Genomic DNA, 18214 nt, shown 5'->3' on the forward strand with positions numbered 1-18214 from the left:
ATAAGGGTAGAAGAATCGTTCACATTGACATATCCACTATCTTGGTTTGTCTCATTTGAATATTAGAATGTTCAATCTTGACATTTGTGCAATATATGGATTTGTATAGGCTCCTCTTGTTGACGATTCCGACATCAACTCCAGTCGCTCCTCTGTTTCTATAGGATTAGGAGTACATTGTCTACCCCTAAATCTAGAAAGGATTAGAGCCGTGTTGATCCTCGGAGGGAAGTTTGTTGACAGGCTCGCGTTAGGCATTCTAGAGAACATGCTTAAGATAGTGCATAGTTGCTAACCAAAACTGGAGAATTCTTCTCTGAGACTAGCGAAGTCTTCTCTCATATGTCTATCCAACGTCATCGTCTCAACTCTGCCTCGACTCACCTCCTCTTGAGTTTGGCAAAGGCCGAGTTCCATCGTCTCCAATCTCTCCTCCAGTTGCTCCTAGTTTTGTCAAAGGCCAATCTCCATTGCATCCAATCAAGTTTTCAGCTGCTTCATTCTAGTTCCTTCCACCATCACTTAGTTGCACCTTTGACCAAAGAACTACTGTAGTTCATTGGATCCAATAAGTGGAGGTGTCCGATTGTAGTTGCATTGAGTTCCGTTTTCTCGAGTTTACTGCTTCCCGTCAACTTGAACAAAATTAGATGGTTGGGATCGCCTGGCTCTAAACAGTTCCAGAAGACAGCCTGTTCTAATCAGCTTTGGAAACTTGCTGTGCAATTTTTGAAACCAGCCTTCCTCTACGCAATTTCTTCCACTGTGCACCTTTGAAACCAAAACTTTCGTGGGGCAATTACTTTCGCCGTGCAACTTTGAAACCAGCTTCCGAAAATCACTGGCCTGTTAAACTTTTGAAAATCGTTGATATGAATAGCTACGATAAGCTTCTAGGAAACGACAGGCTTCTACAATTTTGCTTTCGAGAATGGGTAGCTCTGATACCAATTGTCACGTTCTTAGGGTTTCCCTAGTATTGGGAATGGAATTCGGGAAGGATCAGGAGTGAGAATGAAATGGAAGGGAGAAACTAGGAGGAGGGAAAATGCAGAGAATGGAGGGAGAATTTTGAAGAATGAGAGAGAGAATAGAATTCCAATTCATTCATTCAGTCATAAGCTGCCCAGTCTCTTCTCGTTAGTTTGTTAATAGGCTGTTGCATCCCTTTCAGTTACTGACCAACTGGTAGTATAATCTTATAACAGCCTAAGGTATAACAAAGAAAATTATGTGTAAAAGAACAATTACTCCTAATGCCCTTAGGTCAGGACTGATTATTCACTACATAAGTTGGATAAGCACGCAAAATAGAAGTCCAAAAAAAAGAAAAAATCGACTTCTTTAATAGCAAAGTATCAATCAAAATTATCAAATGAATTTTATCTTAAGTACAATTTAGAAAAAAAAAAATCAACTTACGTACAACTATAAAACATACCATGACCTGAAATAATGGACTGATTAAGCCTATCCCTCCATACCAGAAAACTAGCATGCTAGCGTAGCCCATACCATGACCCGACATGTACCACCTTGTTGATAGCTATCTACCTGACATCTTTAACATTAGTGAAAAATATTAGTTTATGAAAGAAGGTGCCATCCATGCAGAGCCTATATTCTAAGCTCGGGAAATTTTGAGACTACTTCTTCTATACTACATCACAATGTAAGGGTGCCACCATTACCTTGAAACAAAAAAACTTGTCTTTCTTATGAAGAAAAAGGATTTTTCTATGCTCATAAAGCATGAAATTCCTTTCTTCTCAAGTATGCCATTGAGAATGTTGGCTTTGTGCCCCAACCTTTCCTCCACTATTATTCTATGCCAAGCTTGATAACAATTCAAGAGTTCAACCATTATTTTTTGGAAGGACTAGTGCAAACCAGAAGAAAATAAATAACATATTTCTTTCTACTGAGAACAAATGAGGTAATTTATTGCCTCTCCTGCTTCCTCAGGCACCAAATTGGGACGATATCTTTGACCTATCAACATGTCAATTTTCATATGAATCTTGTGAATGGAAGCTCAAGCCAAAAATAACTAGCTCTGGTAACAAAAATTTATATTGCTGTGTTGAAGAGAATGTAACATTGAGATAGTGTTAACTTGGTGTTTACTGTTTTGCTTTCTATTTTATGTTGTTGTTATCTTATTAATTGTATAAGGCGTTAATGCCTTACTGTCGGTTAAGCTGCATATATAATCAACTCTTGTTTAGTTGCTGTTGTTGATTCATTCTTTCAATAAGATCCTAGCGCACAAGCTTTCTTCCTTTTCTCTGTTAATCGAATTCTTAGGCCCTAGGTTTTCCAACTTACATGGTATCAGAGCCAAACATGCTAATGGGTTAGTTCGTGAAAATCGATCCTCCTCTTCTTCTTCTCCTATTAGATCTACCTCAAATCTGTCATCGGTTTCTCATTTTGATTTTGCTATAATATTTAAGGCTTTCAGTTTCATTCCTCTTAAACTTGATTCAAAGAATTACATCTTTTGGAAGGCTCAAATTTTAGCAACAGTAAGAGCTTTTGATTTAGTTTCGTTCTTGAATAATGCATCTCCTCCTTCGAAATATGTAATCGACTCAAATGGCAGTAATTCAACTATGAATCAAAAAGTGAATCCAGAGTACATGAGTTGGCTTTGATCTAATCAACTGCTTTTAGGATGACTCTTCTCCACAATTACTGAAGAAGTGTTAGCGTAGGTGATTCAATGTAAATCATCTGCCGAGGTTTGGCTTTATCTTGAAAAATTGTATGCTAGACAAACCATAGCCAAGTCATTTCAATTAAAGCAGCAGTTGAGATCTGTTAAAAAGGAGAATTTATCAATTAATGACTATGTCTTAAAGATCAAGACTATAAGTCACTTGCGGCTATAGGAGAGTCTTTAAATGACAATGAATTGTTGCTTGCAATTCTTAATGGTTTAAATCAAGATTATGACACTGTTGTGAGCTTAATAATTGTCACAACCTTGGGATTTGATTAAGGTTAGAAAGGGAAGTGAGAAGAGTTCAGGAGAGAGAGTAGAATTCAGAGGGAGAGATTGAATAGAATTAGGGAGATAAGGGATGGAACAGTAGAGAACGAGAGAAAGAGAGAGAGGGAGGGAAAGAGAGAGAAATTGTAGAGAGAGAATTAGAATTCACTCAATTCAATTCAAGCATACTCTTCTCTACATACTATAGTCTATTTATAAGTTATACAACTGAAAGAAACATCTAGAATAACAGCTCATGTGCTGTAATAAAATAACAGAAATAGCTCTTAACAAAGTAAGGTAACTAATTACATTATTGCCCTTCTAATCATCCTTGGGTCGTGACAATCCCCTCTACTTGAAAGGTTTCTTGTCCCCAAGAAACTTATTACGTTAAGTCGTTCTTATTCATCTAATTCCTACCTCCTTCATTTGATTTTTCTTTCTTTCTTATCCCCAGGAACTTGTAGCAACTATTCATTGCATTTCATCCAATACCCGCTTTCTCAATCCGTTTCATTCTTCTGTCTTGCTAGCGCCTTTTAGGCCTTTTCTTCTTCATTCTTAAGTTTCCAAGATCCATCCCAGGCACACTTTGACCTAGAACTTCAATTGAAGAAATCTGATTGAGTTCAAGTTCGATGCCCCCACGTTCTGCAATAGCTGGCCGATCAAAATCGGTCTCCCTGTCCAATAAAAGGATGGATAACGGACCTACAACCATAGCTGCCTTTACTGTATTCCCATTCAACCCTTGGCCAAGCTTTGTTGCAAAAATATCAACATCCTAGAAATATAGCAATGAAGAATTGTAAACTTGCCTTGGGTGCTCAGACCAATGTTGTTTGTGCGCATTGGAATTAGGGGTTGCTGTGATTTCAATCCCAACCAATAGCTCCTCAGTGGTTGCCATAAGGCCTTCATCCCGGCCCTCTTTCCCGACTTGATTTGCAGCCCAATTATTTGATGAAACAATATCCTTGCCCAGACTATCAGATGTATGGAAGCCATCTATGTAGTAGTTCTTACCTCCAATTTGTTGTATAGACTGATTAGCACCCGATTTATCAGCTTCCAGCTCTTGTAAAGTGTGATCTATACAGATCTCCTAATCCAATCTACTTTCATGTTCTGAATCCTGAGTTACCATTAATAAATTGGCTTTGATTCCAGCAACAACTTCCTTAATATTGACTGAATTTTCAATTGGTTCCTCTTGATTCCATACAAGTAATCCAGCAGCTTCTTTTTCCCCGTATTTGTCGAGATATTTCTCTACATGCACTTCTCCTTCAAAAAGATCCGTGGGCTCCTTTTGATCTGCTGCCCTATCAACCTGATCAATATAATTTTCCTTGAGATTATGCTTTTCACCACAAAATTACTCCCAATATTGCAGCCATCCTTTTGGTCAATGCTGCCTCCATCAGAATGCTTATTTTTCTACCCAAAGTCTAGCGTAGGCAGTGAATCAGTCGCTCGTAATCTTGTCTCCTCCTTCGACTGCTCCACTCCAAGGAATTCCTCGTTAAAACTTCCGTGATAATCATTAAAGTATTCCACTGAAAAGTTGTAATGATACTTTTTAATAAGTATCATCGCAAACTCTTGCAGCTTTTCACGTATCATAAGGCCAAATTCCTTGCTCGTATCATGTACCCCATTGCTTGCTCTCTTGTCCCATTGGTTGATCTCATTCTCAAACTTCTTTTCCCTTGTTTATTGCTTCTGGCCAACTGAAGATGCAGCACTCTTCTGCTGTAGTTGAGGCTCCACTTGTTTCATGTGTACACTGCTTCCCATGGCTGACATCTCCTGAATAGTACTCTTCGAAGACTAAGGAGGAGGAGTTCTATACATCATTCTGTTGCTGTCTGAAATTTTCGTTAAAACTAACTGCAACTTCCAAGCCTATAGTTACTTCTCCCCTTCGGTTATGATCGGCAATCGAACTCGTTGGAATAATTTGCTTCGCCTTACTAACAACACATGCAATAGCCTCGGAAAAATCAGTCGTAAATCAACCTGCCCTTCCGCTTCGATGAATCGTCGAACCTTTCTTCGGGGACATCTTGTCTGCTCGTCCACAAGCTCCAACCAACACTTACTGAATTTCAAACCAAGAGTCACCAAATGCACTGTTAGAACCACTTGACCAAGTTGCCTCCAGCACAGCCTCTCGAATGGATCGACTCAGCTATTCAATCCATTCCTTGTTGTGTCCAGGATGCTTATTGCGATCCTTCGCGTTCAGCCGCCTTCGTCAGTGGAACTCCTTCCAATCCCGATTGAGCGATATTTCCGATTGGAGGTGTTCAATCCGTTCGCCTAGACTGCTAAACTCACCTCAGATCCTTCCTCTGTTTTTGTCCAATCATCGACCGTAATTTGAAAATGGTCGCGACACCCATTGCACCGCCGTGAGGTACCCATTGCACAATCACCAGACCTATTTCGTAACCTTCATCTCACTCGATCCAAATCGATCAGCTCCCCCACTGAAATTAATGGTGGTTCTTCTCAACCCAATCGCTGTCCAAGGCTCCCAAACCAATTGCGATCACCTCTGATTCAAAATCACCAGAACTCACTGTTGAGAGCCAATCTCCTGCTTCTCCTTCAGATCCGAGCCAGCGCTCCATTCCTCGTGCATCAGATTCAATTTCGAGATTCCATGGCTGTGGATCTCAGGCTTAGTTCAGCCTTCAAACAAATGATTTCAAATCTGCTCAATCTGCTTCGGCGTTTGGATGGGCTAGTCACAATGGATTCCACGGTCGGAAACCTTCTGGTTTGATTCGACTGTAATTTTCAACCTACCTGGATCATTTCTAGAAGTTTAGCTTATTCAATTGTTAGAACTTTGATTGCGTTGAATTCCCCAGGCCACTGGAATTGTCTAGGTTGAGTCGCCTTTTATGTAGTGACTTGGATCCAGCCTCTAGGGAACAACCGCCACAATTCGCCCTGATATGCTATGTGACTTCGTCAAGTCGGAATCAATAGAATCGTCTCTAGCCTTCTCGATCTGGGGCCTTAATCACCGGAATTAATTTCACCGATCTTTAACTCGAATCAAAACCACAACCAAGGATGGACTGCTCTAATACCAATTTGTCACAACCCTGGGATTTGATTAAGGTTAGAAAGGGAAGTGAGAAGAGTTCACGGGAGAGAGAGCAGAATTCGGAGGGAGAGATTGAATAGAATTAGGGAGAGAAGGGATGGAACAGTGGAGAACGAGAGAGAGAGAGAGGGGGGGGGAGGGAAAGAGAGAAATTGTAGAGAGAGAATTAGAATTCATTCAATTAAATTCAAGCATACTCTTCTATACAACTAAAAGAAGCATCTAGAATAACAGCCCATGCGCTGTAACAAAATAACAGAAATAGCTCCTATCAAACTAAGGTAACTAATTACATTATTGCCCTTCTAATTACACTTGGGTCGTGATAATAACCTATTAAATGGATGATATAGATTTGAAGAAGGTTCAATATTTGTTGCTTATGCATGAACAATGCTTAGCTGCTAAGAATGTACCTCAATCTTCTCTGCATTTTGATTCACTGTCCTCCATTATGAATGTTAATATGGCTTCACATCAAAGTAATGGAAATTTTGGTTATAATAGAGGAGGATATTCTCAGATAGGAGGAGGTTCTGGATTTAGAGGAGGTAGAGGTCGAGGTAGATCAAACAAAAAATTCTACTGTCAATTGTGTGGAAAACCAAGGCATCTAGTGGAGAAATGCTATTATCGTTTTGATCAAAATTTTACTCGAGTAAATAGTCAAGGCACTGGTAGATCTTCTGGCAGATATAATACTGGAAATCAGATAGATTCAAGTGCCTATATGGCTACCTTTAGTGATTCTAGTGGAGTCTACTCCAATGATAATGGATCAGTGATAGGCTCACCATATAATAGTACTCTTGAGCAATTTGCTGCTCAACATCAACTTTCTTTTTCTAATCCATCCTAGTTTGTGGACTCAGGAGCCACAAATCACATCACTTCGAGCCTTAACAATCTGTCCCTACATTCACCTTATCTAGGTGGGGACAAAGTTACCATAGGCAGTGGTAAGCAATTGCCTATTACTCATGTTGCTACAAGTATGTTAAATATCAATTCAAATTCTTTTCTTTGTATTCCTAATATCCTTCATGTTCCTAGCATACATAAAAATCTTCTAAGTGTTTCTCAACTTACTAGAGATCATAATGTGGTGTCTAAATTTCATTTTAATGTTTGTTTGATTAAGGACAAAAGATTTGGGGAAGTTCTTCTACGGGGACACCTTAAGGATGGGTTATATCGGCTAGTTCCAGCATCTTGTTTCGCTGCAACAAGCACTCAAGCTCAATCCCTAGAGCTATTTTTTGTCAATTCAGCTAGTACTTCTTTCAATTCGTGTAATGATGAAAAAACATGTAAAAGACAGTCTTCATTTGTTTATGAACTATCAAATGATGTAAATGTGGCTCAAAATACTGGTATTTGCCAAGATTGGCACAATAAATTGGGTCATCTTTCTTTAAATGTATTGAATAAAATTGGAGTTTCTAGTTCATCTTCAAATTTATTTTTCTATAATTCTTGCCAGATTGGTAAATTGCATTAAATGCCTTTTTCTACACATGAGATTACTGCTTTTTGTTTTTTACAGCTAGTATATTCTGATCTATGGGGACCAGCTCCAATGTTGTTAATGCAAGGATTTTGATACTATATCATTTTTGTAGATGCTTACACTAGATACACTTGGTTATATCCTTTAAAACTCAAGTCAGATCTCTTATCAGTGTTCATTACCTTTCATAAACTTTGCTGAAAATCAATTTCACACCAAAATTCAAGCCTTACAAACTAATAATGGGGGAGAATACTTTGCCTGTTTACCCTATCTATGGAATAATGGCATTCAACCTAGATTTACTTGTCCTTACACTCATCAACAGAATGGAGTTGCTGAGAGAAAACATAGGCATATAGCTGAAATAGGATTATTAACCTTATTAGCCCATGCTAAAATGCCTTTAAAATTTTGGGTAGAAGCCTTTCTAACTGTTGTTCATGTGATTAATCTTCTCCCTTCCTCATCTGTTAATTTTTAGATCCCATTTAAATTGTTATATTGAAAGACTCCCAATTATAATTCCTTAAACCATTTGATTGTGCTTGTTTTCCTTTTCTTTGACCTTACAACAAGCGCAAATTTGAATTTCATTTAACCAAGTGTATCTTGGGATGACGTCCCCTTGCGAACGCCCTGCCACCGCATCCCTTTAGTGACGAGGAGGTAAACCTAGGTATTATCTACCAACAACTGTGCTGGGGAAGGATTTGAACCTAGAGACCAGGCTAGCCCACCTCCCTCAGCTGGCCGCTGAGGCCACCCCGTGGGGTGAACCAAGTGCATCTTTATTAGATATAGTATCACTCAAGCTGGTTACAAATGCTTACATCTTTTTGGTTGTGTATATACAACCCGGCATGTACAATTTAATGTTAGGGATTTTCCTTACTCCACTATATTTTCTTCATCCAATGTGACTGCTAACTTTCCCTAAGATTCCAAGCCTAGCAGTCCTCCTACAGAATTTCTTCATTCTTTTGTTTCTTCATCTTCTTCTTGCAAGTGTCCCTTGGTAGCTTGTTCCTTGAGTCCATTTCTGAGATCAACAGAGAATGTTAACTCTCCTGCCACCACATCTTCTCGTGCATCATCTGCACCTCCTATCTCAAAGGTTCCTAAATATAAGAATGTTCCAGCTCGTCTTAAAGCCAAACAGCTTGTTAATTCTTCTCCTCATGCCTTAGTGAGCTCACTTGAACCAACATCAGTTAGAGAGGCTCTTTTAGACTCACAATTGGTTAAAGCCATGGAAGAAGAATATACTGCTCTACAAAGGAAAAATACTTGGGAGTTGGTTCCATATACTGATGATATGAATCTCATTGAGAATAAATGGGTTTTCTGGGTGAAGTTTAAGCCTGATGGGTCCATTTTAAAGTATAAAGCCAGGTTAGTTGCAAAAGGCTTTCTCCAAAATCCAAGTGTAGACTATGCATAAACTTTTAGTCCGGTGGTTAAAGCTCCTACCATTCGAGTTCTATTTTCATTAGCAGTGTCATTTGGTTGGGAAATTCAACAAATGAATGTTAACAATGCATTTTTGAATGGTGATTTAGTTGAGACCATGTATATGGCTCAACCGGAAGGGTTTGTCAATATTGCCACTCCAAATCATGTTTGCAGATTGAAGAAATCTTTGTATGGGTTGAAACAAGTTCCTCGTGCTTGGTATAATAAGCTGAAAGAAGCTTTACTTAATTGGGGTTTTATTAGATCAGTTTTTGATGCTTCGTTGTTCATCAAGCGGACAAATGAGTATGTGTTGTTTGTGTTAGTATATGTGGATGATATACTTCTTATTGGATCCAGTTCTACTGCTCTTAAGGCCTGTATTCATGATCTAGACCATCAGTTTGCTTTTAGAACTCTATGACCTGTCAATTACTTCCTAGGGTTTGAAGTATATAGGAGCAAAAATGGCCTTTATCTTACTCAAACTAAATATGTTGTGGATTTGTTGAGGAAAGATGGGATGAAAGATTGTAAGCCCTGTTACACTCCTATGACTGCTGGTCTTTCTTTGACAAATGAAAGGAGAAGAGTTTACTAATCCAGCTGTCTATAGAACAATTATAGGGTCTTTACAATATTTGACCTATACAAGACCTGATATTGCCTTTGCTGTTAACAAGTGAAGTCAGTTTTCAGCACATCCTAAGTGTCAACACTGGTTAGTTTGCAAGAGACTGCTTCGATATATAAAGGGAACTACTGATCTGGGTTTGTTCTTCTCTTCTACACCTGGAAATCTGACTTTATCAGTATTCACTAATGCAAACTATGCTGGCTGCAAGGTCACCAGGAGTGCTAGTGGGTTTTGTATTTATCTTGGCAACAATCTTATTGTTTGGGATTCCAAAAAGCAATTAGTGTTGTCAATCAGTAGGGGAAGTTGAGTATAGGGCTGTTGCATTGGGAGTAATGGAGTTACTATGGCTTAAGTCATTGTTTACAGAGTTGGGATATTCAATTGTTACAACTCCTATTGTATGGTGTGATAATTTGGCAGCCAAAAGTATGGCTGAAAATCCTATTTTTCACTCTCATACTAAACATGTTGGTGTTGATATTCATTTTGTTCGATAGAAAGTTGAAAATGGTGTAGTGGAAATACAATATGTTCCTAGATCAGAGCAAGTTGCTGATATTCTGACTAAGAGTCTGCCTAGAGACAGATTTCAACGGTTATGTTGCAAACTTGGGCTAACTTGGAGTCCTGTATGTACTGGTGAACGAAGATATACAACAAAGGAAGCATCTTCTAAAAACTTGTGTACTACAGAGACACTGGAGGAGCTTGATTTGAAGGGGAGTGTTGAAGAGAATGTAACATTGAGATAGTGTTAACTTGTTGTTTATTGTTTTGCTTCTTATTTTATGTTGCTGTTATGTTTTTAATTGTATAAGGCGGTAATGCCTTACTGTTGGTTAAGCTGCATATATAAGCGGCTCTTGTTTAGTTTCTTCCTTTTCTTTGTTTCTCGGATTCTTAAGCCCTAGGTTTTCCAACTTACATGCTGGAATCAGACCAACTAGGCCAACTCAATCTGGTAGTTAACCTCACACCAGCCTGGTTCACAGTTTTGCTAGATATGTATTTGGGCAATTTTATCCCAGAAAAATTTTCATGTTATTTGTTCCGTTGAATCTGATGTTTGTATGGAATTTGACTGATTTGTCTGACATATTTTCAAATAAATCCACCTGTTTTTAATTGGGGGATGCACCTCCAGGTCCTATACTATGTAAAATTTGAAGCCAAGATAACAAAGTGCAGAAAACTGAAAGCTGAATTTGTAAATAGATAAAATGTAGGGCTACCAGGCCAGCCAGGGTTTTCTTTTCTTCCTTACTCAGCTTTTACGAAGACTTATTTGTGATTGGACAACATTTCCCATTGTGCTGCATTATCTTGCTTACTGTTTTCTTCATTGCCCTAGTCTTCATCTTGATGTATCTCTCTATCTCATTCTTTCTCTGCTTTGCGGTGTAGTGCCAGCTGTATACAAACATGTCTGTGTAAAAAGTCAGTAGAATAACCAAGCAAAAAAAAGCCTAGTAGAATATGATGTGAGGATGCTTTCATAATCCACTAGGTTGTCTAAGATTTGCCATGAAATCATCCATTGCCTTCCAAACAAACTAATCACGAGGCTTCTTCATTGTGACTGCAATGACTCAGTCATGCTTAAAACAAGCCCATTTAATGAAAATCTAAAAGTTTCTCAAAAAGGTTGTGTAGGTCTAAATTTACGTATGTGAATACTATATGCATATGGTATGCAAATTATGCATTTTATGAACTATTGGCAATTTGGCATTTGCAATTTTATTTTTAGTTTTATTTTTATTAAAGTATTCATTCATAATTATTTATTAATCGTAAAACCATTTGATCATTGAACTAGTAGCTTGGTGAATTTGATATCTGGTTTTCATATGATTGAATTTCTCTCATTGCAAGCTAGGTCTCTTGCTACCTGTTTCATATTTACTCCCTTGATCCGTCACTTTCTCTTAATTTGTTTCTCCTCGAGTAAAAGGTCAATTGGCCTTTTGAGTACTTTAATTGATTACTTACATGGTGGTGATAACCAAACCTACAGATGCATCCACCCGCAGGCTTCCTTGATTGTTCAAATTATTATCATTATGTTATAGCATTACCAAGAGTTGAAGTACTGCTTTTTGATCACTTTTCGTTATTAATAATAATAGTAGTAACATCATCCTCCTTGAATGTTATAGAGTGACTGGATTGCTTTAGTCTAACTATCTTCATAAATAATACCTTGCATATTAGCTCTCCTTGTGTTTTGTTGGAGTTCTTTGTTAGTTTTGTCAATATTTTGATTGCATAAATGCTTTGAAAGGAGCACAGCCACTCTTACTCCACAAAGTGTGAATTTTTTCAACAAGAGACTCCCAGTGTATATTTTTAAATATTTTAAGTTACACGACCATTCCACATCAGTTGGATTGCCCTTGGTGGTACGTTTAGATTCTTGGATCTCAACCAGAGAGCCTGTACACCTACTCCAAACTTGATAGGTCCTAAGCTATATTGCTGGTGCAGTTAGTGGCTCCTCACTAATTCTTCTTGTACAATTCTTTGAAAATGACTTCCTGTTTCCACATATGGCATAGCATGATATATTGCCAATTTTTTTTGTCATTTCTTTCCGACTGGGACATAAAGTTACAATATTACCTTCTTGTGGCATTGGACTTTACAAATTTTGTTTTGAATGGATTTGTCCAGTTTAAAAAGGATTTGCATAGAGATGGATGCATGATTTGAGGTAAATGGGACTACATATGATGTGAAACAGTCAAAGGAAAGCCCTAATACCAATTTGATGCTGAACAATATGAGAAAGATTGGTGAAGAACGAGAAGAAATTGGGGAAATAAGAAGAGAAATAGAAGAAGCTTAAGAAAAAGCAAGAAGTTAAGCTGAAAAGGGGGGGGGGGGGGGGGGGTGGGGACAATATTAATTGTATTCAATAGTCAAAGGCATTAATTTTCTTTATACATAGTGTGGTTTATTTAGAGGCAAAATCTAGTCATAACTATAACATGATTATGAATCTCATCCAAGTCCTATCATAACTATAATTGTCTAATCAAAATAAAGATAGAAAGATAAACCTGCCTAAAATATAAAAAGACAAGATAACAAGATAAAACCTAAGGGTAAATTGCCCCTATACCTCGTGGTTGGGCCATTTGGATGGAGAGCTCCTGTGGTTTACTTTTGTTGTTGGGACCACCCCCTCTATTAGTTTTAGGCCCATTTGGCATTAATTAAATCAAATTGAATTACATTTGACCAAATCTTCTCTCTAATTATGAAGTAAAAATAAAAAAATAAAAGTAAAAATAAAAAAATCAAAGAACATAACCTGTTTTGTTCTTCAATGAAGAGATTGCCGTTGGTGACGAAGAGAAAGGTTTGTTGTTGACAACCACATTGAGAGAGGGAGGATGAGCCTTGGAGGACAATTCAAGTGGTGACAAAGACGAAGGTGAACACAAAGTAGAAGAAGCAAACAAATTCACCTCCATCAAGGTCTTGATTGAGGTAATAACCTCTGGTTGTGATGCTTGCAAGGTGGAACCCTCAGAGGTGTCTGGTGAAAGTGGATTTGGCTTTGATTAGGGAAGATAGTTAAGGTTAGGGTTTGGAAATTGGAGGTGGAGAGTTGGAGAACTGGGGTGGATTTGGCTTCGATTGGGGAAGGTAGTGAGTTAAGATTGTGTTTTTCTACTGATTTTTTCTTTTTTCTTTCTGTTTTTCGTTTCAATGAATTTTTTATAATGTTTTTATGTAACAATAATGCACTTTTATGTTTTTCTTTCTTTTATTTATTTATTTTTGGTAACACATCTTAGAATTTTGTTACTAACTGATGTGACTATTCAAGTACCTCCAGATTGTTCCTCTATCTCTCATGCTTAAGCTCCTCTGGGCTGATGATGTTTATATCTTTTTGTTGTACCACTTCCCTAGGTTTTTCTAAATTGGTAGGTTGGGGTGGTAAGGGTTTCAGTTGGATCTTCTTGCCTTTGCATAAGAATAAGCACAGTATTCAAGTCAAACAAACATGGTCTTCCCAAAATAATGTAACCCACATCCCAAAATAATGACGGAAGGAATTGCACCATAAAAGGAGATACAAACCAAATCTAGAGTGAAATGGCTACTGCTTTTGGAAATACGACAAAAATGATCCTAGGAGAGTCAAGCGGAAATGTCTCAAATCCAACAGTGTTGGTGATGGAATGAAGAGGTAGGAGAGAAATCTATACTAACATAGCTTGCTAGATGACTTTACATAAATTCTGTAATGAACAAAGCATAAATAGGTTTAGTTTGGCCCAAAAAAAAGAAGCAAAAAAGGTAGATAGTGAAGTAAACTCAAAAATTATGAAAATTTATACCAATGATTTGATACCAAAGATGGAAAAAGAGAGAGATATATGAACTGGCTAAAGCAAGAGAAAGAAGAACAAGAGATTTAAGCCAAGTGAAATGCATAAAAGATGAAATATAGAAACACGAAACAAAATAGAAACAGCGGGGCATCTACTTTTCCCAATTGTGCCACCAGTGTGATCACCTTTAAGTTTAAAAATCTAATTAGATGGAAATTCTGAAGATACTATTGTCTGATATGATAGGCATTGTGCATATTTGGCCATTTTTTATTTTATTTTTTTATTTTTTTGGTCAAACTTCTTTGTGGATTTTTTGTTTAGTTTATTGGGCAGCGGCTCTGGAATTTTGCAGGCATAAGGCCAGAATCCAATTGTTTCGAACATGGAAAAGCAGCAAGTAGGGAGATAAAAGATTCACCTTTATTGATTCATAATCATCATCATCATCATCTTTATGATTCTATCTATTCCTAGTAGACAACGTTCAGCAATGGTAGCATTGTTTTATATAGAGATTACTGATGGAAGAGCTGTAATTTCTCTATTTATGAGGATGGTTTGGTTAAGGAAGAGGGGCATGTTTGCAGTTTGGTTGCTGGTGCTCAAGTCAAGTCAGGTGAATACATCCTCAAAAGTTTGGTACTTTTATATACATATATTTATGTGAGATGGTATGGTATCCAAAAATATGAATTTTTAACTTTTTAACAACCATTTAATGACGTTTTATGTAGCAAGATAAAGATCGGCTGCTTTTTATGCTGCAATGTACTAATTAATTAAGCACTTTGGATTCAGATGTGTGGGAGAGAGTTTGCTAATTACTTTTGTACAGTCTTATTTATTTAACTTGAAATTTTGGTGGGTGGAAAGCATCCTTGTCTAGTCAGTTTTATGTGACTTTCAATGAGCCCTTTTGCATTTCATTGGCACATTCTCTAATTGCTTTGTTAAAGAGGTCAACCCAACGTATCTCATCTGGTATGTTGTACAATAGCTATATGTTTTCTTACAATGGCAAAAAATGGGCCAATTCTAGGGTGCTTGTGGGATAGTGATATCCACCTCCTCTAAAGTGCATCACTCTTGTGGATACTGATATATACCGTACACTCTTCATTGTTTTTACATTGCACTTCCTCTTTGCATTGACCTCCCTTATTTTCACACTGCAATTCTTGAATATCGGTGCTCAAAGGGTATTATTGAAAGTATTTGAATTTGGGTCCAATTGTATCTTGGATTTGGATTCTTTAAAATAGATGAATTTGAAATTCTACTAAAATAGCTGTTGTTTAAAATAATAGCATTTGAAATGCAAGTATTTTAAACATTAATAATATAATGTAACCATAATTTCTCATTTAATTGTCTATCAATGCCATGGAGAATTTTTTGCACATCTTAATGCTAGTATTCTCATTTTACATAACTTTTGATGACTAATTCTCGTTATAGAAAATTTGAGACATCACACTTGAGTTGGTTTGCAGTTATCTTTGCTTTTTAAGTTGTGGTGTCATTACGTATATGACAAGAGCTTTGAAATTTACATGAAACGCAAGAGCCTGAGGCTTTGCTTTCTTGCAAAGAGTTGAAAAGATAATTGTAATGGATAAAATTTTTTACGGTCTATGACTGCAGGAACATATAGCACCTGGGGCAAAGGCAATGTTTGTGGTTTACATATCGTGTTAACCCAGTTGATGGCCAAAGAGTTGTAGTTCATAGAGGTTTTCTATGTGATGATTGTAGGTGTAATGTCTTGCTTGACTACTACCTGTGTTGCTAGTTTGATTGTTGAGTTGGATCTAGTAGAGCAAATTAGATAGCCTCTTAGTGGGGAACGTAGATTGAAGTTATGGATTGATGAGAATGACCAAGTTAAGAGGCCAACATTTGAATTTTGGAATTGGATACTTCGATCCAATTGCTGTGTTTATATGCCTCACGAAAAAGAGTTGAGTCAAAAGTATTCTAGATAAGGACCAATATGAATTATAGTCTCCAATAAGGATGAAAAATGTACAGTTCATCTTGGGGTGACCAAGGTATATGGGGACCTTGTAACACCCTAGGTATGAGTGTGAATTTAATTAAATAAATTATGAAAATAAGGGTATCTAACTTTCCAGAATTGTCCTAGATTGGCTGGTGGAAGTTTATAAATTTGAAATGTCTTTAGAAGGGCAATATGGTAATTTAGATATTATCCCATTAAAAGAGAATAATTATGGGTGAAAATGTGTAAATAAATTCTATGTGAAGGATTTAACTTTGATTAATTTATAGAAAAATATTGGATGACCAAGATTGAGGATTAGGGGTCAAGTGGGTGTCGAATAGTGACATTTGGCAAGTTCTCATTTAAGAATATGAGATATTAAAGAAATAAGAAATGAACAAATTAAGTATATGGATGACACCTGGTAAATTCTTGGGAGAAGAGGTGTGAGTTATTTTGTGGGTGGATATTTTAAGTAAAAAGGAGTGATTAAGGTAAATCAAAAAGGATTAGAAAAGAGTCACTTTAACCTTTAGTGAGGGTAATCATTATGGTGAATAAAGTAAATGGAAAAATAAATGGAAAAATAAATTGAAAAGTTGCTATGCAATTAAATGGGAAATTATGTAAAATATGTCTTTTAAAGTGATGTATATGAAAATAGTCTCATTTAAATAAATTTTGAGAAATTGGAAATTCAAGGAATCCAATGGTTGAGAATGAGTCTTGGAATAAGGCTTGATCCAAGGGCCATGAGTGGTTCTTGAAGATTGGCATGGATTGTCAACATAATGAGAAATTAATTTTAAGAAATGGAAAGTGAAAATCTTGTTGGATAAGAGAATTTTCTCTTTGGTTAAGGATTGTGTTTCTTCTTAAGGGTAGAGATTAAATTCTATGTGATTAAAGGGATGAGATTAAAAATTCATTAAGCACATGGATTGTGCTTGTAGTGAAGAGTGGAGATTAGTTCTCTCAATTCCATAAGATCCAAAGGCTTGGATTGAATCTTGAGTTGAAAATAAAAATTAGAATGAGAAAAGTGGAGAAATATAAATAAAAGGGAGGAGGAGAAGGCCAAATCTCTTTGACTAAGAGTGAATTTGAAGTAGAAGTAGAGAAGCTCAAGTGAAGAGTAAGGGGTAAGCCTTGAAAGCCTTTTAGTTATTTCAATTTATAGTCTTGAAAATAGTTTTAATGATCAAAGATTATTTTTCTTTAAGGGTTGAAAGCAAATACATCTTGCAAGCTAAAGATTGTGGGAGATCTAAAGAAGTTTAAGATAAGGGATGATCCCATAGGTGGTGGTCTTGCATGTTTAGCAAATGTTTGTTATGAGTTTCATGTGTTTGCAAGTATATATGCATTTGTGTGCTCTAGTGGACCTTTGGCTATAAGGAAGACTAAGAGTTGGGAAAAAGGGATTGGTTGAAGTCTCCACCTTGAAAGGTTGTAAAGGTTAGGAAGACTACTCATATTTGCATTACATCTCGCATTACATGATTACTTATGCTCTCATTTGTTTTGCATTGCACCCTTACTGAGCAATAGCTCATAAGGTCATTTTGTACCTCTTTGTAGGTGGTGAAAGTTCAAAGGAAAAGGGAATCTTGGAAGGGGTAAGGGCTATGAGTATGGAAGGCTAATTGTGTGGTTGTTATATTTTGTAATGGTGTTTTAAAGTTTGATGGAGTTTAAACTTGAGTATGTATTCTATTTGGTGTATGTCATGTAAGTACCTCATGGGTTGTATGGCCGTATTTTGGAGTGAATGTGAGAGAATTATATTTTAATTTATGCATAATTAAATTTTGAAAAATATGGGATATGTACATAAAAAAAAAAAAAAAAAAAAGGCTAGCAGGTTGTTGCGGCCAGTAGGCACGTGCGCATGCGGCGAGCGCGCTGCTGCCACCCCTTGCTATTTTTTTTTGGTTTTTCCTTAGTTGTTGGAATTTTTGGATTTAAAAAAATTATTTTATAAAGAAACAAATACGGATTTGAGCCTCCAAAATATATATTGAATTAATGTAAATTTTTTAGGCATTTTTGAAAAAAATTCTATATTTTGAAAAATAAAATAAAGGAGTATTTTTCTTGAATTTTGGAAAAATGAATGAGAAAATTTGA

At 36.8% G+C, this 18214-nt stretch overlaps 1 protein-coding gene across 5 annotated transcripts in view; it reads left to right on the forward strand.

Moving 5' to 3' along the window:
* Positions 1 to 17883, forward strand: part of LOC127809810 (nuclear transcription factor Y subunit B-1-like) — a 36984-nt gene extending 19101 nt beyond the window's left edge. For 2 of the 5 annotated variants that reach the window (XR_008025260.1, XM_052348923.1), the window contains one exon: positions 14432 to 14878. The gene's annotated coding sequence lies outside the window, so the exon portion shown is untranslated. Of the gene's footprint in view, positions 1 to 7263; positions 7542 to 14431; positions 14879 to 17665 lie in introns of those variants that run through there. The other 3 variants (XR_008025259.1, XR_008025261.1, XM_052348924.1) reach the window with 3 other exon arrangements.
* The last annotated feature ends 331 nt before the right edge of the window (positions 17884 to 18214 follow it).

This window comes from Diospyros lotus, chromosome 9 (genome assembly GCF_014633365.1).
Source record: "Diospyros lotus cultivar Yz01 chromosome 9, ASM1463336v1, whole genome shotgun sequence".
In the NCBI taxonomy this organism is placed as follows: Eukaryota; Viridiplantae; Streptophyta; class Magnoliopsida; order Ericales; family Ebenaceae; genus Diospyros; species Diospyros lotus.